Below are 25,663 nucleotides of genomic sequence, written 5' to 3' on the forward strand. Positions count from 1 at the left end.
CATACCAATATTATTTCGAAATTAACCTAGTTCAGAAGAAAGCTATTATGAATTTATCAAAATACTAGTACGCTTTCGAAATTAACCTAGTCAAAAAGCAAGCTATTATGACTTTATTGACATACCAGAATGATTTTGAAATTAACATAGTCAAAAAGCACGTGTATAGCTTGTTGATCACCGAGAGATTCACAACAGTTTATCTTGTTGCTTCTCGCCCATTTGTTGATACTATTAAGGAATGGTGGAAGAGAGATGGGTAGAGAACAAGATGGCAGAAGAGAGAAGTGTCCATGAACCAATTGCGTTGGGATTTTGCAGGTGATGGTAGGAATGGGTACCAATGTCATCCCTTTTCCAATTTATACATTTCCACATTTCAGTCGAGACTTTTAGATAGAATATAAAATATCAGACAAGAGTTTTACATGGAATCTTAACTCTCATCCGAGAGTACTGTAAGAGAATCTAATTTCTTGGTTGAGGGTTTGTGGCCGATAAATTATTTCGAACCAAACTTCTGACTGAGAGTTTGTGAAATCGAGATTAACTCTACTAAACTCTTAGTTGAAATATTTTGAAACTCGTGGTGGAGAAATGATTGAACTTTAAGTCGAGAAAATATTTTGATTTTTTTTTTTTCAGTCAAGAGTTTACCAAGCATAGCCATAATTCTCTCCACATACCAAAAAGTGTTTCCCAATTTCATGTTTTCACGCTATGTTGACTTGGTACAATTCCATTAGTTAGCATTATGCAAAACTTTTCATTACCAAGATCTAGATTTGTTTCTTTACATTTTTTAATGTTTTTCTCAGATTGGCATGTTCTTAATCGAATTCATCACCATAAGTTGTGAAATCATCCATATATTTTTTCATAGAATCATGAGCAAGATCATAAGATATTCCAATCACAAATCTTTGGAATGTGGCTAGAGAGTTACATAAACCAAATGGTAAATTTTGTTTGTCATGGTGTTCCAAATCAACTTGGATCTAGTTATGCCCACTATATCCATCTAGCAAATGTTGAAATATGGAAGAAAGAATATTCCAATTTAATTTTTCCTTGAATTAAATTGTGAATTAAAATCGAATTTAGTCTTAACAACTACTTGGAAATAATTAATTAATTTATTTTAAATTAATTAGTTGGAGAAATTGAAGTTAGAAGTCTTTTTGAAGTCATGCAAGAGTTATCCCTTAAATTAAGGAGATACGATTGAGTTATATTTGAGTTGTAATTAGTTAACTCAGTTTTTGAGTTAAGTCTAGTTAAATTAGTTCCAAACTGTTTGAGGAACTAATAGTGAGTTAACAGTTAGTTGATGCATTAATGCACTCAACTAGTGCTACTCCAGTTAACTGAAGATTCCCTCATCAGAAATTCATGCATGTCTATTCTGAGAACTATCAGTTTCATGTGATTTCTCATGGAGAAAAGTCATGCATGCAGTGAAGGATTCATCCTTGAGGATTGCGCAGTTTTGGAAGGCTAATCATCCACGGGGAATAGTGCAAAGAAATAGGAGCTTGGAGGGCAGAGAGGAAGGTTGGAGAGAAGCCAAGATTGCCTGTGAGCATCTGTGAGGATTGTACGGAGAGCTGGCTAGCTGTGAGAGCTAAGGCTTTGTATAATTCCTATGTATGTCCACCATGTATGATAATACCATAGTGTGGGGTTTTTAGCTGAGGCTTTCCCCAAAGTATTTTCATGTGTATTGTGCCATTGATTCTTCTTCTTCTGGTTATATTGTTCAGCTTGATCTTTAAGCTTCCGCAAATTGATAGTAGAAGTAGGTTATAGTATTCTTATTTGATTTATATTGCATTATTGGGTTAACCTATCACAGATTTTCTACAGCAAGAAGAAATACTTCTTCCCTACAAGTGTATCTAGGACTTGGTTAATAAATTGAAGAGAGAAGTGATATTTTTGCATGGCCTTGTTTATCTCTCTATAGTCTATGTTAATTCTCCACCTTCCATTGTTTCTGTGAAATATGACTAAGGGTGAGACAGATTAACTGTAAAAAATTGTGTAAATGAAACTAGATATCCAACATCATTGTCATCTACCTAACTCTATAGTGTACTCCTCTACACTCTACCCCTATCTCTGCACGAAGTAGTCACACAAGATCCATCAGTCCTCTATCTAACCAATGAGGTGAAACTTAAACCTTATAACATTTTTTAAATCCTCCAACGTTGTTACTAGAGGATCCCCCTCTAGCCTTAGGGTTTTTGTATGTATTTTCTACCAGTTAAGGCATCACTCTCTAGTTTCAAATGGGAAAAATACAAATTCTATTATTCTTCTATGTGATGAATGCTAAAATAAACCTTTAATTGTTACAACCAGTGATTTAATTTCAAAGGGCCAAACTCACTTTAATATAGCTTGATGTCAACCTTAACTTCTATCTTGAACACAGACTATGAATTGTTCATGGAACTCAAAATATGTTATTTTTTCAAGTTCTCTCTTAATCTCACTCTTTGGTTCTTCTCGATCGATAAATTTTCCTCTTGTCTAACCTCCAAGTTAGAACCATTCTAGAGCATTCTTGATAGTTCCCATGTGGTTATCCCCTTTTTCATGATTAACATGGGTTGATGTGGCATCCTATTGAATTGTGTTGGTAAATATCAAAACATCAACTTTCAAGAGGAATAGCTTTCACATACAAGCTGTGGTTGAGGAAATTATTATGTTGTTGGAAAGGTATTGGTGTATATGGAATATAGGTCGAGACCATGAAATGTGGTCATTTAAGGCCAACAAAACGGCTCCTAGATTTTTTCGCCAATAAGTGAAAAAATATTGACAGTTATTTAACTGAGTTTAATTTGAATATTAGGCATGGTTTAGGAAGACCACTAAACAATATATAAAAAACAATGTCACAGCTTTGATATTTATTTTACATTTAGACAAGTTCTTACATCCCTTCAACAATCGAAGAAATGTTTGCTTGTAATTTATCATATATATTTAAAAAGTCTCAGAGACAAGAACTTCCAATTTCATAGATGTAAAATTATTAAATTATATCGAAATACTTTCAGTAATCAAAAACACATGGTTGCATTTAATTCACTTATATGTATGTATACATTTAAATAATATGGGAATATTTTGGGCATTCAAACATATGGATGCATTTTATACACATATACATGTTTAAGCATTTAAATAATTATTTACATGATGCATTTCAATTAACTAGGATATATATATATATATATATATATATATATATATATGAAATGTGTATATATTAGACAAATGAAGATATTTGATTTTATATGAGTTAATATTTAACTTATCGAATAAAGCTTTTTTACTCCATACTTGAAAATACAAGATACAAGATTTTTACTTAATATTTTAAAATACAAAGGTAGAGGTTAATATGGATATGTTTGAGTTCATTGTTGTGGTGCATCTAAAAAATCATTAATGGGGTCCAATGACCAATGCCTTCATCATTTTGAAGATTTGGTTGATGTCTTCAATAGTCTCATCTTTTTGGTGCTTCACATTGTTGTTTATAGGACATAAAAACAATGATATGCTATGAAGGATAACATAATGTTTGGAATATGACTCTTTGGGATGTTGACGCGTGAAACCAACACTAGGTATTTGGAAAACAAAATATGACAATCAATTACAACTTATTTCTTCAACACTAAAATATGTACAACCTCGGCAACAAATATGGTATATTAAGGCAAACAATCACATCAATTCATTTTTAACTAAAATGTGCAAGATTGTTAATTTAAGTGATGTTGGAGTTCCAACAAGTGATATTCAAGCATGCAAATAGCCAAGTTGTGTAAGTGCAAACATGGAAGTAAGGTATGAAGGATAACATAGTGTTTGGAATATGACTTTTTGGGATCGTGACATATGAAATCAATACTAGGTAGTTCGAGAAGAAAAGGCTGATAATCAATTACATCTTATTTCTTCAATACTAAAAGATGCAAAACCTAGAAAATAAATATGTATCTTAAGGCCAACAATCACCTCAATTCATTTGCAACTAAAAGGTGCAAGATTGTTAATTCAAGTGATGTTCAAGTTCCAAAAAGTGATATTGAAGCATCCTAATAGGCAAGTTATGTAAGTGCAAACATGGAACTAAGGTATGAAGGATAACATAGCGTTTGGAATATGGCTCTTTGGGATTCTTCCACATAATCCTTCTCTATCTGCTTTCCCAACACTCAAAAAATCGGAGTCCGCATTCTCTTCAGAAACTACCATATGCAGTGGTGAGAAAATGCCCCAAAAATCTCATCCTCAGAACGACTCTGTGAAATCCATGAATTCTTCGAATGTAGCCTAGCAGTTTCACTGGCAATATGGATGAGTATGATAATTATGGAAAGAGTGCGTAAACACTCACCATGAGCATGCAATCAGCTGAGGGACAAGGTTTTCTACGTATAACTGAATTGTAAGTATCTTTCTCATTACTTGAATCTTGTGGGGATTCTGTTGAAGGCTTTGATATAGTTTCCCAATTCTCAGATGGGCCTTCCAACGACAAGAGATAAACCCATTTTAATAGAAGTTACGATATCCTAAATATACCAAGGTTTTTTTTGGATGTTCTATACTGATACACTATGAAAATACAGAGATTGTTGTGGAGACAAGACATTGGAAATGAATAAAATTCATTCATCTTCTTCTTCAACGAGCTTCACAAATTGATGTAGAACTCATTCTTCTACTGCTTCTTCCACGAGCTTTTCATGCTGACAGAGCTTAGCTTCTTGGTCAAACAACAATTACTTTCCTTTTGGATCTGATTCTATGGTGTTAAGAGTGGTTGCCAAGATCTTTTTCCTACCTTTAATATCTTCTTGTTGTATTTTTGTGAGGACATCGTATAATAGTTTCAGATCTACAGTGCCGTTCAACGCAGATTTCCCCAACAATCCTCCGATATATTTTGGTGCTAGCGGAACATCGATTGCAAAGTCATCATATTGCTCCACAATTTGGAGAAAAGCATTTCGAATATCAGAGTTTGACACGGTTTGGTGCGAGAAGAGATGGTCGATAAGATCACCCACGAGTTTGACATGTATTTCCTTCTGCTCTAAGGCCATGGAGATTGCTTTGAACAACAACTGTGCATGGTAGCCTGGGCTGTCCAAATCTTGAACGCACTGTGTTGCTTCGCGTAGGTCTCTCACATTGAAGTACTCTTACAGCAATGCTATTGTCTTGCGTTCAAGATCATCGGTTGTTAATGTATGCCCCACCTTAATGCGCTCTTGATTTGCTACTGGATGAGCAACAGAACAAGTAGTACACTCATGCGCTTGGACCATCTGTTCTAGTACTTCTTGTTTTAATTCAGCACTCAACTTGGATGATATCAACGAACATTTTATGCACCTGGCGTGTTGGGAATTTTCTGTTTAATTCCAAAACAAAACTGAACAGAGAACTATGCTCTTTATTACAGGATCTTAACAGAGGGAAGCTGTTTTTGGCACAGAGAAACAGAGTTTCATATATGCACAATGAAATTTTCATTCATTAATAAAACTTGCTATTACAACAATAAGATCTTCCTCTTAACAGAGGGATTACACAGGAACACTTCAGTTTCAAAAAAAAAATTTACTCTGTCTCTGTCTTCAAATTCTACACTGCTATGTGTAAAAACAATTTCTTTACATTCACTGCTATAAAAAAAATCTTCTCGTTTCATTCACGCTGCTGCATATTTCATTTTACTCTCTCAAAAAAAAATACATACACTGCTGCATATACCCTTTTTTACTTCGCACTGTGTGCGTTTTCTTACACTGCATAACTTGAACAACAAACAAAAACATATGACTTTTTACCTTTTCTTGTCCCGTAAAACAAGAATTACACCCCTGCATAAAAAAAAATAAAACATTTACCAATATTCTACGACCATAATAAATTTCATTAATGCCTTACTGACTAAATTGGCGGTCAATGGGAATTCACTTCACGTCACGTAATGGTGCAGGCCTGTACATTCAATCGTTGACTTCCATCGAACGGCTTCAAACCAAGATTTCAATTGAACGGTTATTGCTCGCTCAATCCACACGAACTTTATCCTCTGCGAAAAAAGTTGTTTTCAAAAACTGTTGATCCACGTGTCAATCGATGGATGTTATTGCTGCTCTCTAGAGGAAAACCACCGCTTGGTGAAAAGCGGTGCGATGGGAGACTGGTAGTTTTGTGAAATAGTACGTTGCAGTTGGAAATTAATACTTCAACACTCCCCTTTAATTTCAACTGCTGGGTTGTCAATCATACCCAGACATTTCCTCAAAAACTCAAAACTTTTCTGTCCCAATGGCTTGGTCAAAATATCAGCAACCTACTCCTGAGTCCTGCAGTGTTGTAAAACAATTTCTCCATTGTTTACCAATTCCCTGATGTAATGAAACTTTGTGTCAATGTGTTTCGTTCTCTTATGAAACACATAATTCTTGGATAATGCAATAGCTGAGCTATTGTCACAAAAAATCACAGCTCATTTTGCTTTCTCTTGACATAAACTCCTTAACATCCTTCTCATCCAAATAGTTTGACATGCTGCTATCGTAACCGCCACATATTCTGCCTCTGCTGTAGACAATGCTACAATAGGCTGCTTTTTAGAAGCACATGAAATGGCTCCTGAACCCATGTGAAAAACATAACTGGATGTGCTTTTCTGATCATCTATACTTCCAACACAATCACTATCAGTGTATCCAATTAAATCTGAACATTCTGAAGTAGTATACAAAATGCCAAACCTTTTAGTACCTTTAACATACCTCAGAATTCTTTTTGCTGCCTGCCAATGTGCTTCTTTTGGCCTCTCCATGAATCTGGAAATTAAACTAACAACATACATTATATCCGGCCTAGTTGTAGTCAAATACATGAGGCTGCCAACTATGCTCTTGTACAAACTAGGATCAAAATCCTTGTTGTTGTCCTCTTTGTTGAGTTTTAATCCCATCACTGTGGGAGTGATTGCTGCCTTGCTCTCTTGCATATTAAATCTTTCCAACACTTCATTAACATATTTTGCTTGTGAGATAAAAATCCCATTTCCACTTTGTTCTACTTCTATTCCTAAGAAGCATCTCAGCAAACCCATGTCAGTCATTTCAAATTCTTCTTTCATGACTAATTTGAAATTTTTAATAAGATAATCATCATTACCATTGAAAATAACATCATCAACATATAATACAACAATTAGTATTTTACCATCCTTTTATTTGATGTAGAGGGTGGGTTCTCCCTCACATTTTTCAAATCCATTTTCCAATAGATAGGAATCTATCCTACTGTACCATGCTCTTGGTGCTTGCTTCAACCCATAAAGAGTTTTCTTCAATCTGCACACTTTGTGCTCTTGGCCTTTCTTTTCATAGCATGGAGGTTGTTCAATGTAAACCTCTTCCTTTAACACTCTATTTAGGAATGCTAACTTCACGTCCATTTGGTAAACTTTCCACTTGTTTTGTGCCGCTATGGATAGCACTACTCTCACGGTTTCCATTCTAGCAACTGGTGCAAAAGTTTCCTCATAGTCTCTCCCATACTACTGCTTATATCCTTTGACAACAAGTCTTTCCTTGTGTCTTTTTATTTTGCCTTCATCATTACTCTTGGTCTTGTAGACCCATTTAACTCCAATGACTTCCTTTCCTTTTGGTAGTTCAACTAAATCCCATGTCTTGTTTCTTTCTATGGCATTGATCTCCTCATCCATAGCTTCTATCCATTTCTTATCCTTAATTTCTTCTTCGAAATGAACAGGGTCATCAACATGACAATATAATGAAAACAACGAATTCATACCTTCATTTGTTGCCTCTTGCTCATAAATATCACTTAAAATTTTGAAATTCTTACCTCTTTCATTTGGTGTACAAGTGCTTGAAGAAGCACTTGAATTTCATCCTTGTGGTGTTCTTGGAGAAGTTCTTTCATTTCTCCTCAAGGGTGTCTTTTGTTTCCCTCGTATTGGTTTTGCTGTTTCGGGATGTATTTCAACCATCTCATCATCATCTTCATCATGTGACAAAGAGCTATTAACATTCACTGTCTTTTCTATGCTTCCATCCCAAACTTCCTCCTCAATGAACTGAACATCTCTACTCACAATCAGCTTCTTGGTGGATGGGTTATACAACCTGTAAGCTTTGGATTCCTCACTGTATCCAATGAAAATACATTTATCCCCTTTGCTTTCCAACTTCTTTCTTAGTTGATCTCGAATGTGTGCATAAGCCACACATCCAAAAACTTTCATGTGGGTGACTCCTTGCTTTGTCCCATTCCATGCTTCTTTCGGCACTCTGTTCATAACTTCTTTTGTAGGGAACCTATTCAAAATGTATGCTGCACAGTGTACAACTTCAACCCAATAATCATTTGGAAAATGCTTTGCCTTTAACATACTCCTCGCCATATCCACGATTGTCCTATTCTTCCTTTCAGCAACTCAATTTTGCTGCGGAGTGTACCTAGTGGTAAACTGCTTATGAATTCCATTTTTTCTATAAAAACATAGAAATTCTTTGGAGATATACTCACCTCCTCTATCAGTTCTTAGAACTTTGATATGCAGCCCGCTTTGGTTTTCAACAAGTGCTTTGAAATTGCAAAATCTTTCAAACACTTCACTTTTGTTCTTTAGGAAATAAACCCAAGTTTTTCTAGTAAAATCATCAATGAATGTTAGTACATAGTGGATGCCTGCAAGTGATGGAGTTTGCATTAGTCCACATAGATCTAAGTGGACAATCTCTAAGGGTGCTTTTGCCCTTATGCTTTTCCCAGATGGAAAACTTTCTTTGCGTTGTTTCCCCAAGATACAACCTTCACAAAGGTTGTCTGGTTTCTCTATCAATGATAATCCTCTTACCATTCCTTTTATGTTCAACAAGTTAAGACCTCCAAAGTTGAGATGTCCAAATCTCAAGTGCCACAACCAATTTTCATCCTTTGGTTCACTTTGGAAAGCCTCTTGTATCACTGCTGCTATTTCTTCTTTATTCTTTAACTCTGCTTTCATTCTGAGAGGGAACATCCTGTTCCTTGTCATCTTCACTTCAGCAATACATTGTTTGCTGGGTGCTCTATCCATGATGGTGCATACTTCATTCACAAAGAAAACATTGTAACCCTTTTGAACAAGTTGTCCAATACTTAAGAGGTTACATTTCATTCCAGGAACATAATAAACATCTGCTATGGTTTTCTTTACACCTTTCTTTGTTAAGACATTTACTTCTCTTTTTCCCATAACAGAAACTCTATTATCAGTCCTTAGTGTGACTTGTGACTTCACACTCTGATCTAACATAGAAAACAGGGCTATGTTTCGTGTCATATGGTTACTGCAACCGGAATCTAGAAACCATACATCTCCACTCTTTTCTTCAGCCATATTACAGGCTAAAAACAAATTATTTTGGCTGATATTTTCTCTAGTGAAATTTGCACTAGTTCTATTACTCATATCATGCTGCTTCTTCCTACATTCATTTGCATAATGCCCATATTTTTTACAATAGTGACATTGGACATTGGATTTATCATACCTTTGTTCTTGAGCATGATGTCCTCCACTTTGTTGGCTGCTGCGTTGGCCTTGGTTCTGATTTGGATTGCTGCCTCTTCCTTGACCATTTGCTGGACTGTTTCTTCCACCTTTGTTTTGGCTTCTGCCTCTTCCTCTCTTGTTTCCTCTGCCTTGACCTCTTCCTCTTCCAAATTACATCTGGGTCTTAAAGGCATGTTCTAGAGTTGAGTTTTCATTTCTACTCAATCTATGTTCATGTGTTATCAGTGATGCATGTAGTTCATCAACTGAAAAGTTTGTGAGATCCTTTGTCTCTTCTATGGTGGTGAAAATCACATCGAACCTTGACGGTAGGATCCTCAATAGTTTCTCCACAATCCTCATTTCTTCAAGAATTTCTCCATGAGACCTTATCTGCGTGACCAGACTAATCACATGTGTGAAGAATGAGTCAATATTATTTGACTCCTTCATGCAAATATTCTCAAAATCTCTCCTCAGCAACTGCAGTTTTGCTGTCTTCACTTTCTCCATGCCTTGATAGGCTATCTTGAGAGTTTCCCATGCTTCTTTGGATCTCTTGGCTGCTGTTATACTTGGAAACACACTCTCATGCACTGCGTGATACAAGAATTAGAGGGCTTTTGAATCCTTCTTCCTATTGCTCTTCAACAGATCTTTCTCTACATGAGTTAACCTATTAAACTCATTTTCATTTGTTGGTTCTTCAAAACCATCCTCAACAAATTCCCATAAGTCTTGGGAAGCAAGCAAAGCTTTCATAGTTATTGCCCAATAGTCATAGTTTTTCCCAATAAATTGTGGGAGCTGAGTATTACAGATACCCATGCTAGTGCTGGCTCTAGCCATTTTTGCAATACTTGACTGTGTATTTAAATAACTGACTGTCCTCAACAAAAAACTAACTTGAGAAATACCTGGGATTCTTTCTTGACTGAGTCTTCACTCTGCTGGAGAAGCTGCTGCAACAAGAAATCATTCCTTCAACTTCTTTGACACCTTCAAAGAGCCTGGAGAAGCTCCGATACCATGTTGGGAATTTTCTATTTAATTCCAAAACAAAACTGAATAGAGAACTATGCTTTGTTTTATTACAGGATCTTAACACACGGAAGTTGTTTTTGACACAGAGAAACAGAGTTTCATATATGCACAACAAAATTTGCATTCATTAATAAAACTTGTTGTTACAACAAGAAGATCTTCCTCTTAACAGAGGGATTACACAGGAACACTTCAGTTCCACAAAAAAAAATTACTCTGTCTCTGTCTTCAAATTCTACACTGTTGTGTATAAAAACAATTTCTTTACATTCACTGCTGTAAAAAAAATCTTTTCGTTTCATTCACACTGCTGCATATTTCATTTTAATCTCTCAAAAAAAAATTACATACGCTGTTGCATATGCCCTTTTTGACTTCACATTGTTGTGTGTTTTCTTACATTGCATAACTTGAACAACAAACAAAAACATATGACTTTTTACCTTTTCTTGTCCTGTAAAACAAAAATTACACCCGTGCATAAAAAAAAATTAAAACATTTACCAATATTCTACGACCATAACAAATTACATTAAGTGCCTTACTGACTAAATTGGCGGTCAATGGGAATTCACTTCATGTCAAAACATATGACTTTTTACCTTTTCTTGTCCTGTAAAACAAGAATTACACCCATGCATAAAAAAAAATTAAAACATTTGCCAATATTCTACGACCATAATAAATTTCATTAATTGCCTTACTGACTAAATTGGCGGTCAATGGGAATTCACTTCACGTCACGTAATGGTGCAGGCCTGTATATTCAATCGTTGACTTCCCTCGAACGACTTCAAACCAAGATTTCAATTGAACGGTTATCGCTCGCTCAATCCACACGAACTTTATGCTCTTGGAAAAAAGTTGTTTTCCAAAACTGTTGATCCACGTGTCAATCGATGGATGTTATCACTGCCCTCTAGAATAAAACCATCGCTTGGTGAAAAGCGGTGCAATGGGAGACTGGTGGTTTTGTGAAATAGTATGTTGCAGTTGGAAATTAATACTTCAACATGGTCGAGGCAGGAACCACTTGTCTAATTCTTGTTTTTCACGTGCACCACCGTGGAATGATATCAATGAACTTTTTGCACCTGGAGGCAGGAAGGGATTCTCATGCTTGAATAATAACGCACTTTTGGTGTTTGGAAAGTGATGGGGCTTTGAAAATATTCTGTAACTCTATTTTCCATGAGGCAAAAGATGTGCATTAGAAGCGGAAGCGGTTAAGGCCTGATGTGCAGGAGGAGGTTTATATGCAGAAGCAGGATTCGAATTGGATGTGGACACAGTAGGCTGAAGGGGATGACTTGCTGGTCTAGAGGAGGATCAAAACTTTTGTGCAAGCCTTGATGTTTTTATACCTCTCCAATCATGATCGTCATCCCCCAACCGTGGTCTTGTCATTTTTTTATCTGCTGGATCCAAGTAGTTACTTTGCATTGGATTGTAACTGTCAACTCTTGGAGCATCGACATTAAGTTGTTGCTTTAATTTTGTCATGCCAGGCCTTAGGCCCAGATTTTTCTCCGCTTTCATATGGATCTCGCTTATAGTCTTTGCTTTAACCTGAATAGAGCAATGATAATGATATGATATGACATTAATTTTCTGCTTTAATTTTGTTGTGCCAGGCCGTAGGCCCAGCTTTTTCTTGGCTTCCATATGGATCTCACTTATAGTCTCTGCTTTAACCTAAACATAACAATGATAATGATATGGATCAGATCAGTGTGATCATTATATATATAAAACTTAAAGGCCCAGCTTTTTCTCGGCTTCAATATGGATCTCGATTATAGTCTTTGCTTTAACCTGAACAGAACAATGATAATGATATGATATGATATGATAGATCAGATCATTGCGATTATTATATATATATAAAACTTAAATTAACATTTGATATCATCAGATTTTCATTGAAAGAAAATTGGAATATAAAGGCTTGCTCTCACTAGAGAGACACTAGTTATTGATCTGGAAAACAAATAAAATTTTGGGTGTAGTGAGCTATTCATGATATGTACCTCTTCTCTTCTAGGAATCCATTTGTTTGCCCTCAATTCGATAACGTCTCTCACCATGAACCGTATCCTCGACTCCAATCGAGAATCATTGCCAACATTTTTTAAGCGAGCCATGTATGAATCAAATATCGATATTTCCTTCTCTACTACTTTGCCGCTCCCTTCGACTGTTTCGAGTCACCCATCTCTTCCAGCTGCTTTCCAATTAATGAAAATAGTTGGCAAAGGGCCTCTACATTTTCAGCGATAGGAGGTGATTTGATGTCCTCCCCAAATAATTCCTGCCAACAAGAAATGTTTCAGTCTAGTAACAAATATAATTACCAGACATCACGATTTATGTCAACTAGCTGTTTTAAAAGAATTATTTACTTTACCTTAATGAAAAAATGAACAATCGGTTTGGGTAACATCTTTTGTTTGAATAGCTCTGCAATGAATCTGATATTTCCAAGAGTTCGCCGTTTTAAGAGTTGCTCTTTTTCTTGGAGTTGGGGTCCGGTCATTTCTTTCAATTCTGCACGCATATTATCAGCGCCTTCAAATTCCTTCTGGCAAGTGTTTAGCAGGACTCTTTTGAAGTGTATTGGTTTTCCATCAGGTTCCTCAGGGGGAAATTCAGGGAGTCCCGAACTAAGATGCACACACAACTCCGCATACATAAAGCAAAACGTTGGTTCCATCACTGCCTTATCAAATACCAGTGAAATCACACCCTACAAATGTAGATAACACCATTAAATTAATGTGTGATCATTGTAAACTCATAATGAATGCGTATCCATTTAAAATGTAAATGCTCCCAGCAAAGAAAAACTATAAAACTAGGGTTCAAAGTTTCTCTCAAAAAGCAAAACAAAAGAAAAACAAAATCACCCATACCTGCAATATGTCTGCAGTAGTAATTCCAGAGTTGAGCAACTGATCTTTCAATGAAGCAAATTTCTCAGGAGTCAATTTGTTCAAGATCCTGGAAGAAAAAAATTATGTAAAAATTTCGTGAATAATAAAGAATTCTAATTGTCTTGCAGTACATAAAGTAGAGAAGTACTGAAGTTGGAATAGCAACTGTGTGATACCCTTTAACCGTTTTCACCACTTTATCCTTCTCCGACATATTCCCTCTCCTCGCACTCCATGGAACTTCCGCCTTAGACAGAACAGGCTGCTTATACGTTCAACAAACATGCAAAAGGCAATCTTGCAGTTAGAGCAAAATCTGGCAATTATTCAATATTCAACATTATCAATGCTTCTTAATTATAACTTCTAAAGCTCCCCACCCCTGGAACTAGATCCACTTTCATTGGTTTAAAGTGCCTTGACGTTGTGTGATCTGGTTTTACAGGCATAGGGGGTGGCGGAAGATATCTTATCTGACTACGCCACTCAGTACTGTCAAGTCTAGAAATTTGGTTATCATGATTCCCATCCGACCTTGATGATTCCTGATAGTCATGCATGAAGCTACATTTGATAAGATTTCATACTCTGAAATAAAAAATTTCATACATATGGCTGAATATAATTAAACATGAAAATTATGATGATCAATTCATACAATATATGGCTTGGAAGATTGCACCACATCCCTACTCAGAACGTCGGGCACGTTTTCTATGACCCTCAGAAAGCTATCTCTTTGGACAGGCTGCAATAATTCAAAAAATAAAAAATAGTTATATTTGCAAGTGAAGGAATTATATTAATCTTGATATTACACAATAAATATGTCTGTTAGTGCATCCTCAGTCATTGCAGATGGTCGGATATATCTCATCTCACCTCACGTTCAAGTTGTAATAACTCATCTCGAGAGTATTTTATAATGGTTAGAAATAGTAATTACTCTCACATGTGGAGTTGGCTAAATATAGAGAGTCAGTTGATTGAGTTATCTCGAGAGTATCTTATAATTGTTAGAAATAGTAATTACTCTCACAGGTGGAGTTGGCTAAACATAAGAGTCAGTTGATTGAGTGATTGAGTGATTGAGGGTTGAGTGTTGAGTCAAGTCGAGTTAAGTGATAGATGCATTTTAGTGTGTGGTTGCATGTGGGTGCATGTCAATATATTGTAAACGAGTCTAGTTGAAAAAGATTAAATACCTTTCAAGTTTTGTGTGATCAATAGAAGAACAACATCGCATGTTTTATGTGTGAATTATTTATACTTTATCCCTTTCGCTTTTCCAACAAATTGATATCCGAAAAAAGTTACCAAGAGTGAAAAAAACGAATTAGAAACCATCAATGTGAGAAAGGAAATATATTTTTTTCCCTTAGTTAATGCTAAGACACACCTTTCTGTTTATAACACTAATAGGCATAATAGAGAGCCCCGTTACAAGTGTTGGACTTACCGTGTTCCATATGCACGCAGGTCAAGCTTTCGTTCGTAGCGTTAGACCACTAACGCGAGTCTTCTGCGTTACTATTCATAAAAGATACGAATACATCGCAACCTACGTTACTCTTCATAAAAGGTATGAAAGTTTATATATATGGTGAAAAGTTTCTTTCCCATGGTTCCTTTATGTACGTTGCGTGAAAAACTCCTTTATTAAAAAGGAAGCATATGAAAAAGGACACGAAAATCTGTGTAAAAGGAGTCACGTGGTGAGAGTTGACTCGATGTTTTGTGGGAGTCACATGGTAAGACTTTTCATATAGTTTAGGGACTTCATATAGTGTGAGTTATTTATAAAGAGTGGAAAGTTGAGTGATAAAAATTTTTTATTAAAAAGCGTATGGTGAAGAAATTTTGGGATTTTTTAAAGGTTTTTTTTTTTTTTTTTGAGAGATAGATGAAAATGGTTTTTTTTAAAGAGAATTAAAAAAAAAAAGAAAAATGGTTTTTATAGGCAAGAAAATTTAGGGCTATGTAAAACTCTGTTTATCTGCAAAATTATTAGGTTTTTTGTCAAGCATGACAGTTTTTGGGTGAAGATTGTGCCTTATGGGGGCGCATATTGAAAATCATATTTTTTTTCGGGGACAATATGGAAGATACCCTCGTGCAATCAGGAAAGAATCTATAAAAAAAAAGGAATGACAACAGTCATGGGTTGCAAAGCGCGACTAAAGAAGACTAAGAAAATGAATCGAAAAGAAGAGGTAGAGATTGCTGCCATGGTTAGAGAGGTTCAAGCCATAACTGAGAAACTAAGAAGTCTAGGAGAAGATAAAGTAGAAATCGAGGTTAATTGGTGTAGCTTTGATCTGCTACCACCTCCTATGTTTACATGTGAATATTTTGATCATTGGGTTGTCAAGATGTTAATTTTTCTTCGAGCTATAGAGTTAATTGAGTATGATTCTAATAACCCATATGATGAAGTATGCGATGTTTTAGCATTGAATTTTATAAAATAGGCATTGGATGAGAAGTGTTTGTGCAAGGTAGCAAACACTACAACTTCCAAGGAAGCATGGAAGTTTCTGGAAGAAGAATTTGGCGCAAGGGGGAGTGACAGGCAACAATAGGTTATGTCACAAGCAAAGAAGTCAGCTGAAGATTTGAGAGTAAATGAGGAAGACTCTCAGAGGAAAACATAGATTGGAGAATCCCACTCAAAAGTGGATGATGGTTGTTAAGACCATACAATTGAAACCCATTATGCAAGCATGCATATGGATGAAGATGATGCAACAAAAATTGCAAAGAGAGAAGCGGTAGCCTTTGTGTGTGAAACAGAGCAAGAGAAAATAAATGCTCGAGGATTCCACTGTAATGTGGATGATGCAGATGATGATGAATCCCATTGTGATGAGACACATGTGGATGATGATTGCAAAGTGAGATGTGAATTGGTGAAACCAACCACAATTGATGGATTTGGTGAAGTTGAAATTGTCAATGAAATTGACAATGAGCACATGCATGCTTGGATATCCCACCATAGTGTAGATGAACATTATGTTGATGATATGTGTGGTTTCTTTTATGAAATAGGGATTGATTGTGACAATATGGTAAGCACAATGTCTGATGAAACATTGAAGGCTGAAACTGCCACTATAGCAGCAAGATATGAAGCAGTTGGAATTGTTCATAAAGCAATATGTCATCTAGCAGCAGTTGATGATCAAGAACAAGATAAAGTGATTGAAGATTTTTTGATGAGAATATCCACTAACAAAATAACAGTGGAAGACAACCTCCATGCAGTTGAAAAGAAGGAAGATGTAGAGCAAGAATCTCTCACTGAAGAGAGTCATATGAAATATGTTTTTAACATTGTTTTTGAATATGCAGGTGTTCAAAATAGCATGGGAGCAGAAGTTGAAAGCAAGGTTGTTAATAAGTTTCATGCAGATTTGAAGCTCATTGAAGAATGGATTCAGAAACGGATAGATGAAATTGAAGCGAGTTAAACTCATGAATATAAAGCACAAGAAGCAAAGCAAAAAAGACAATTTGAATATGCAATGTTTTGGCAGCAGTCCATGGTTGAACGAATATTTGAAGAAGAATGTGTAGAAAATAGGATCCAATTATTTTTTAGAACAAGTTCAAAACAAATCAAAGAAAACTTGTTGCAGCTACAAGTGAATAAAGCCTAGAGCAAGAAAGTTCAACAAAGAATGAAGCAATTTCAAGGATATAGAATCTGGAAGCAGAGAAAAAGAAAATGCAAAATTGTAAAATTCTTGAGTCATTGTAAGCCTAGCTAAGACAAAGACCAACGGGCATGTTTGAGTGATAATCGAGTCAAGTTAAGTTATGTTGAGTCATACAGTTGTAATTAAGGGGGAGTGTTAGAAATAGTAATTACTCCCACATGTGGAGTTGGCTAAACATAGAGAGTCGGTTAACTGAGTCATTAAGTGATTGAGGGTTGAGTGTTTGAGTGTTGAGCCAAGTCAAGTGATAGATGACCTTTACTGTGTGGTTGCATGTGGTGCATGTCAATATATTTTAAACGAGTCTAGTTGGAAAAGGTTAAATACCCTTCACCGAGTTCATTGTAAGGATCCAGTTTTCTGTGATCAATAGAAGAGCCACAACTCTCGTGTTTTATTTGTGAATTATTTATGCTTTGTCTCCTCCACCTTTCCAACAATAATAGCTCCTGTCCTTGTCTGTCATATATATATATATATATATATATATATATATATATATATATATATATATATATATATATATATACAGGGGTTTAGACATTTTAAACAAGAATTGCAACTGTGCAGGTTTGGAGTATAAAAAGGAATAACATGCTCATGCTCAGACATTTTAAAAAATAAATATTTAGCAGTGGTTTGGAGTTCAAAAAAAAATAAAAAAATAAAAAAATAAAAAACATAATAACTTGATACTCTTGAAGGCCAACACCTGCTATTGATGACCTTGTAGTAACTTGCTCAGAGTTTATTGATGGAGGCCGAATAGATGATTGTAATGGTGCAGAAGAAGGTTGACGAGAAGATTGTAAAGATACGGAGGGCCGATGAGAGGCCGAAGGCTCATGAGAAGAGTTCAAACCACAATCAGAAGTAGACTGCAATATTGGTGCAGAAGAGTTGAGAGGCGCAGAAAGACGATTAGAAGAATGCAATGGCGCAGGACGAAATGAATTCGAAGGGAGGCCGTTGTCACCTCTAATTTTATTAGAGGCCCATTTGCTTCCTCCACCAGGTCTCAAGCTAATTTGATTCTCGTCAATCCCCATATCATACAATTATCAAAATCGCTACGGAAATAAATTCACTTTCCAGGAATTATCGATGTTAACTGACACAATTACTTGTGTTCGCTGTCAAAATGGTAATAGTTGAGAATGGAAGTATCGAAAATCTTGTAAATAGCTTAATGGAATCCAAAATTGCACTGATCACGAGCATGTATTTTCACATCATTGCCCTAAATGAATATTTATATTTATATAAGCAAGTGTGATTGTGTTTCTAATCAGATTTTTGTTATTTGAGAGGAGTGGACTATATGTAAAATATGAGGGGTTTTTATTATTTTAATCACTCCATTCATTATCAAAAAAAACAAAAGTATATTTATTATTAAGAAAATAGGGAATATGTATTGGTTTATTAAGGAATATATTGGGTAATTGATGGTTTTTATTGATTTTTAAACTAGTAATGGGGTATCTTTTCTCTTTGTCATTCAAAGGAAAAATTGGGCTTGAGAGTGGGTTTACAAGTACATATTAAGGACAAGATAAAATTAAGTTACAACTTTTTATCTTTTTCCTTTTAACTCAAGTTAATTTTGGAGGCAATTTTCACACGCTTTTCCGTTTCCTATGACTTCTTATGCTCTAGGATATGATGGCCACTCTTATTGATTCATGAACCTTTCCCTTAAGTTCATTTTCTTGTCTTTTCATTTGTTCAATAGCCTAAAATGGATTATTCCTATCAAAATACAAATGTATATGCAACACTAGAATCATAAATCAATAGTATTGTAATAAGAAATGTATCAATAGAAACATCCCTCAACAAATATATGAAATGTCACTCACAATGTCATTGCAAGGACTAACTTGCTAAATCATTTTCGAATATCACCAATGTTATATAACCTTTAACAATAAAATTTAATGCCAAATAACCATTGAGGCTTCACCTTGTTCACTAATTTATTATTGTGCTCATTCGTAATGGGCATTTAAAACTAATAAAAGCAAAGTCAATCTATCTTATGTATTAAAGAGGAGATGTGTGGTACAAATATGTTTATAAGTATTGAAGGGTGTAAAAAGGGGAATCAAATAAAATATGGGGATATCTACTAAAAATAGGGGTTCTTCTATTAGAAATATGCCCGGGGGGTTTAACAAAAGTATTTTGGGAAGTATTCATCAATATATAGTGAAATTAGAGGTATTCTTTAATATCCCACAAATTAAAGTGCTATGTCATATGGTCATTTAATGGAGATCCCATGTAAATAACTCATCAATAAGAAAACATCAATGTTCATTGTGTTGGGTTGTGTTATATTCTTTCCACGACTAGCCCACGTAGTTAACCGGCGGGTTAGAGGGGGGCGGAGCCCCCCGTTTGTTGTGCCGATTGTGTAGAGGGGGGGTCACAGGGGGTTTGAGGGGTGCAGGTAACCCCACTCTATGGGGTTCGGGGTAGCGCCCCGGAAAATTTTGGTTTTGGAACCTATGTTAGGTTGGGCGGACCCACCTATGGTTTTATGCGTGATTTTCGCACATGTTTTTGGACGCGATGGTTTTCGGTCCATGGTTTTGGACGCGATGCTTTTCGGTCCATGGTATTGGATGCTTCGGCATGTATAAATATGTATTATAACATTGAAAGGAACATAATGAAAAATCAATCTAGTAGTCCCAGTTTTGGGATCTAGGGGAAAATCTCTATGTATATGTGTTTTATGTGTTATACTCTCGCATTATTTATTTTCCGTGTTTTAGAATTCGTATGTAGGTAATTTTTGTATGGGGTTAAAACCTACATTTGGTATTAGAGTTGTTTTGACTTCAAGGGGACGCATTTGTTGCTGAGGGGTTTCGCTTAGGCCTGTGGTACACCCTGTTCAGTGCGAGATCGATTCTGGTGGTGAAAGAAGATGGCGAGCAATGGAAAGATAGAGATAAAGAAATTTAATGGTCAGCGTTTTGAGTTTTGGAAACTCAAGATGGAGGATCTATTAGTGGATAAAGATCAGTGGATCGCGGTAGATCTGGGTACTAAACTACAGGGAGTGTTTAATGAAGAATGGAAGAAGTTGGATCTGAAGGAAAAGAGCACAATATGATTGTGTGTCTCAGATTCAGCATTGTTGAATGTATCGGGGGAAGCTACGATGAGGGATTTGTGGGACAATTTAGGGACTTCGTAGCAATCTAAGTCTCTGGTGAATAAACTGTTCCTGCGGAAAAAGCTGTATAACCTAAGGATGAAAGATGGAGACTCGATGACAGAGCATCTGAACACATTTAATACTGTGGTAAGTCAGTTAGCATCTGTTGATATTAAAATTTCAAATGAAGATAAGTGAATCAGTTTGTTGTGTTCTCTACTAGATTCGTGGGATAGTCTGGTTATTGCAATAGGTAGCAATACAACTGCCTTGCAGTTTGATGAAATAGTCTCATCCTTGCTGACGGAGGGGATGAGATGGAAAAATATGGAGATCCAGAATGGTGATGCATTGTATATACGAGGACGGTACTAGAACAGAAACAAAAATAAGTCATCAAGTGGGAGATATAAATCTAGAGGGAGAACTAAATCTTCAAGAAAACCCGTAAAGGTGGTGTGTTGGAAATGCGGAAAGGAAGGGCACTACAAAAGGGATTGTAAATCTAAAGCTCCTCATAAAGGAAAGGGATCTGATGATGCTCCTTCTGCAAAGGCGAAAGCCACCTCAGGTGAAGGTGGGGATGTGTACTTGGCTTCTTCAAGTACACATGTAGATAATGAGGCATGGTTGACTGACTCAAGTGCATCCTTTCACTTCACTCCCCATAGAGAGTGGTTCTGCGAGTATGAGAAATATGATGGCGGTGATGTATTCTTGGGGGATGACATGAAAGCTATAATTGTTGGTCGTGGAAAAGTAAAGTTGAAGTTGCAAGGTGGAAGTGTTAGAACACTTCCGGGCATTATGCATATTCCTACATTGGCCTGAAATCTGATTTCTGTAAGCAAGATGGATGATGTAGGTGTAAAAACAGTGTTCGAGAAGAATACCTGCAAATTAAGAAATCGTGTAAATGCCCAAATCTATCACAATCAACCATTGAATGAAGCACACAATGAGGAGACAATGAGTACATAACATCATATCCTATTATTCAAAACAAAATATGAACATATGCATAACACATGTATCATATAAGAACCATCCAATATAAGGAAGGGATAACATCCTTATAACTATGTACGTAAGCCATGGGGTTTTCATCTTGTTAACCAATATCTTATCACTTTAATTCACAAACTAGGTTTCAAAATCGTAAGAAATAATGTCAATATAATGTACATATTTATAGTAGATGGGGTTGGGAATGCATGGTACTAAGCATTCGTAAGCATTACGATGTGTAAAAAAGGATATCTAGTAAAAATAATGTTTGGAAAAATGTTTTGGAAGGGGGTCGAACAAAATGATTTTAGGAGGTATTTATTACTATATAGTGAAATTATGGGCATTATTTAGTATCCCATGAATGCACATGCTATGTCATAGGCTCACAGGGTGAATTCCCCAAGATAGTCCTCTGACAACATATTGAATAAGGTTTACTCATTACAAATCATGAAAGGTAAATAAGGGATATGCATGGGGTACTTAATAGTTTTATTAAGTCTTAAAGCAATAATGCCCTTATATATATTATTTATGTATATGTATATATATGTATATATATATATATATATATATATATATATATATATACACACACACATATATATATATATATATATATATATATATATATATATATATATATATATATATATAGCCATGCCTGGAAATGACACCCTGTAATGGACACAAAATAATAGTATAAGGAGCCAAACACAATATGATAATAAGTACCCCTTGTGGGTTAGGTACACTCACAAATCCTTAATGAGCTCAAATTGGGTTAAAGAAACCAATGATTTTCTCAACCAAATAAAAGGTTCCAACCCCAAGGTCTAACACAATGATGATAAAATTATAGAACATTTTCTCATGAGGTTTTCATTCCCTTACAAGAAAGAAAACAAAACAACTCCTTTTGTATTTGTTGGATTCTTCTCACCAAGGGGATCGTGTTAGGACATCACATCTCACCTATAAGGATCCAAGTAGACCCTACAAACATTGAAGTAATACTCAATATTTTGATTCCATCCTTAGAGAAGAAAGTTTAAAGCTTCCTAGGGAATGCAAGATGATATCACAAATTCATCAAAAAGTTCACCGAGATAACATCATTATTATTTTAAATCATATTGAAGATTATAAATTTTATTGGAATCCATAGTGTCAAATAGCCTTTAAAACTTTTAAGGAGAAAATTTTGATTACACTGATACTACAAGGACCTAATTGGTATCTACCTTCTGATATCTCCACTAATGAATTATACATTGTTGTCAAGGTTGTTGTTGGAAAAAAGGAGGAACAAAATCCCTATGTCATTCACAACATTAAAAAGAATTTCACTCCGTTTTAAAAAATTATACATGGTAAATAAGAAATAATTTATGGTTCTTGTTCACACAATTAGTAGATTTCACCACTACATTACCGGCTACCATGTCTTTACACATACAGATCATTCTACATTTTATTATCTCATGAATAAACCAACTACTAATGTTAGGGTAACTAGATGTCTATTTTTGGTAGGAATTTGATGTCACAATCCTCAATAAGCCTTGGAAGGATAATTTCATTTCCAACTTCCTTCCTAGGCTTACTAATGAGGGGGATGTTACTCTCATAGAAGTCACCTTTCTTTGTAATCAATTATTTTCCCTTTCTATTAATGCATCATGGTTTCCATATATTGTCAATTACTTAGATGTAGGAAAAAATCCATAACATCTTTCACCAAATGAACATTAGAGGGTTATTAGAAAAAGTGTCATGTACTCTTGGATTGAGGCTCATCTCTTTCTCATAAGATAAACATTATCATTCAATGGTGTGTCAATGAAGCCAAAATCTATGATATTCCCAAATACTACCAAGACAATCACTGTGGGGGATATTTCACTAAGAAAAGGACTATGAACAAGTTGCTCCACCTAGGATATTATTGGCCCACCATCAACAGGGATGAAAATAATTATTTTAGGGGTTGTAGTAGATATGAATAGTAGTCTAACCAATATAGTTAGATGAGATGCCACTACAACATTTGGTTTTGATCAAACCTTTTAAAAAGTCAGAATTTAACTATGTAGGACCAATAAAATGTCTGTGAAGAAAAAAAGTTACATATTGGTGTGAATTGATTAAATAACTATATGGTTGAAGGAAAGGCCTTTCCAGAAGCTACCGAACAAGTAGTATATGGATTACTCTACAAAGGAATATTTTTCATTTTTTGTTCTCACATGAGAGAGTGATAAAGGGGCCAAATTTATATCTAAGCTCATTACTAACATTATGAAACAATTCAATATTAAAAATCAAATGTCCACACCATATCATCCATAAGTGAACGGATAGGTGGAGGTGACAAACAAATTGTTTGTAACCATTTTGACCAAAATTTCCAGCAACATAATAAATACTAGGCAAAAGACTTCTTGAAGCACTCTCGACTATTAGGTCAGTAGGATAAATAATATTCGATTGAACACATACTAACTTGCGCACAATAAGAATTTATTTCTTCTAATTGAATTTGAAATCAAGACATGGAAAACCATATATTAAGTGGGGTTAAACCTCCAAGGAAGATACAAAAATCAGTTATATCAAATCAATGAACAAGATGAAATCCATCAATCCACTCTATAGTATACCACTCTTGTTAAACAACAAAGAGCTAGATGACTCAATGGATTCATCAAGAAAAGTAAGTTCAAAGAAGATGTTTGGGTCCTCAGTTTTGATCCCAACAATATGAAATTAACATAGTCTATGACAAGGGGTCCATTAAGTTGCACACAATAGATGAGATAACAATCTAATCATTAATGATGACCATTGATTATAGTTGTATCAAAAGTCAATATTATAGGAGGTGTTTATTTAGGAAATGAAAATACAAGAATATCTTGAGGTTGTAAGCCATGTAGAATCTCCACCAATACTTATTTCCTCCTTTTATTTTCATCATTAGTTAAAAAGATAAATATAATAAAAAAAGATAAGAAGAATGAAACAAAAATATAGAAAGTGGAAGTAATCTAAAGTTGAAAACATGATTTGGGCATCCTTAGACCTTGTGACACCAAAAATATAAGGTACTAGATAAGATATCTTGGAAATAATAAATATCAATTGTAAACAACTCGTTAAGGAACAACTGGGAAAAATGTGCCTAAAAATCGTACTTCTAGAAGGAAAAGTTTGTGTCAAAAAGAAAAAAATAAGAGACACAGAGAGAGAGAGATATGAGAGAGCCTTCAATGACTAGGTTTCTTGGAAATATTAGCTTTGTATTACAATAGGATACTTGTGCTATTGAAATATGTATAATGATAAAATTTTCATCAACTTTCCACAATTATCGTTGTGGATACTTCTTCAAGGGAAGACCAAAGGATAATGTACATTCATTTATTATAGTTTTCTATCCGAAAAAGATTGGCTTTATACTAAAGATAACATGTTTTGTTGACATTTTCAAGATGAATACAAAAGGATACATAAGGAAATCATTTTTCTCGATTATAGAAAATGGAGTTAACCATTAAACACCTTATGATCGTTTTGTAAATTTTGAAAACGATAAAATAGTTCATAAATTATATCTTAGATCCAATAATATAAAGTAATAAAATATGATGACCTAGATATATATGATAGTTTTATGACATACTTCCACCCACTACCATAAGTACTTCAATTCCACTTTGTACTCATAGTCATCCCAATTTCCTTCACCTGCCTCCTCATTTGAATATATATTGTGAGTATTGTTACAATATTGACATTAAAAACACCTCAAATGTTTTCCTATAAGTTTATTTATAAATCTTATGTACGCTCTCTCTCTCTCTCTCCAAGTTGACATGACATGTTATTCCTACTAGCTTGATAACAAGCCTTAATGCCTAACTTCACATTTGGCCCTTTCCAAGCTTGGCTATCCATAGCTTCACCATATACTAATTTATTAGTCTTTACCATTTTGAGAAAATATAGTTCAAGCCTATGTGATTCCAAAATAAAGAGCAACATTACAACATATACTTTGGGCTCTTCTACACGCATAAGTTAGAAACTAACCTTGAAAACACTAGAAGATTGATTTTGAAAAAGGTTGCAAGTATTATTTTCA

At 35.1% G+C, this 25,663-nt stretch overlaps 1 pseudogene; it reads right to left on the bottom strand.

The window, feature by feature from the left end:
- Positions 1-4,814: 4,814 nt before the first annotated feature.
- LOC149263133 (eukaryotic translation initiation factor-like) lies at positions 4,815-14,519 on the bottom strand (annotated as a pseudogene).
- Positions 14,520-25,663: the final 11,144 nt, after the last annotated feature.

Source organism: Pinus tabuliformis, chromosome 6 (assembly GCF_031772625.1).
Source record: "Pinus tabuliformis cultivar Carrire ecotype Pingquan chromosome 6, CPIR1, whole genome shotgun sequence".
Taxonomy (NCBI): Eukaryota; Viridiplantae; Streptophyta; class Pinopsida; order Pinales; family Pinaceae; genus Pinus; species Pinus tabuliformis.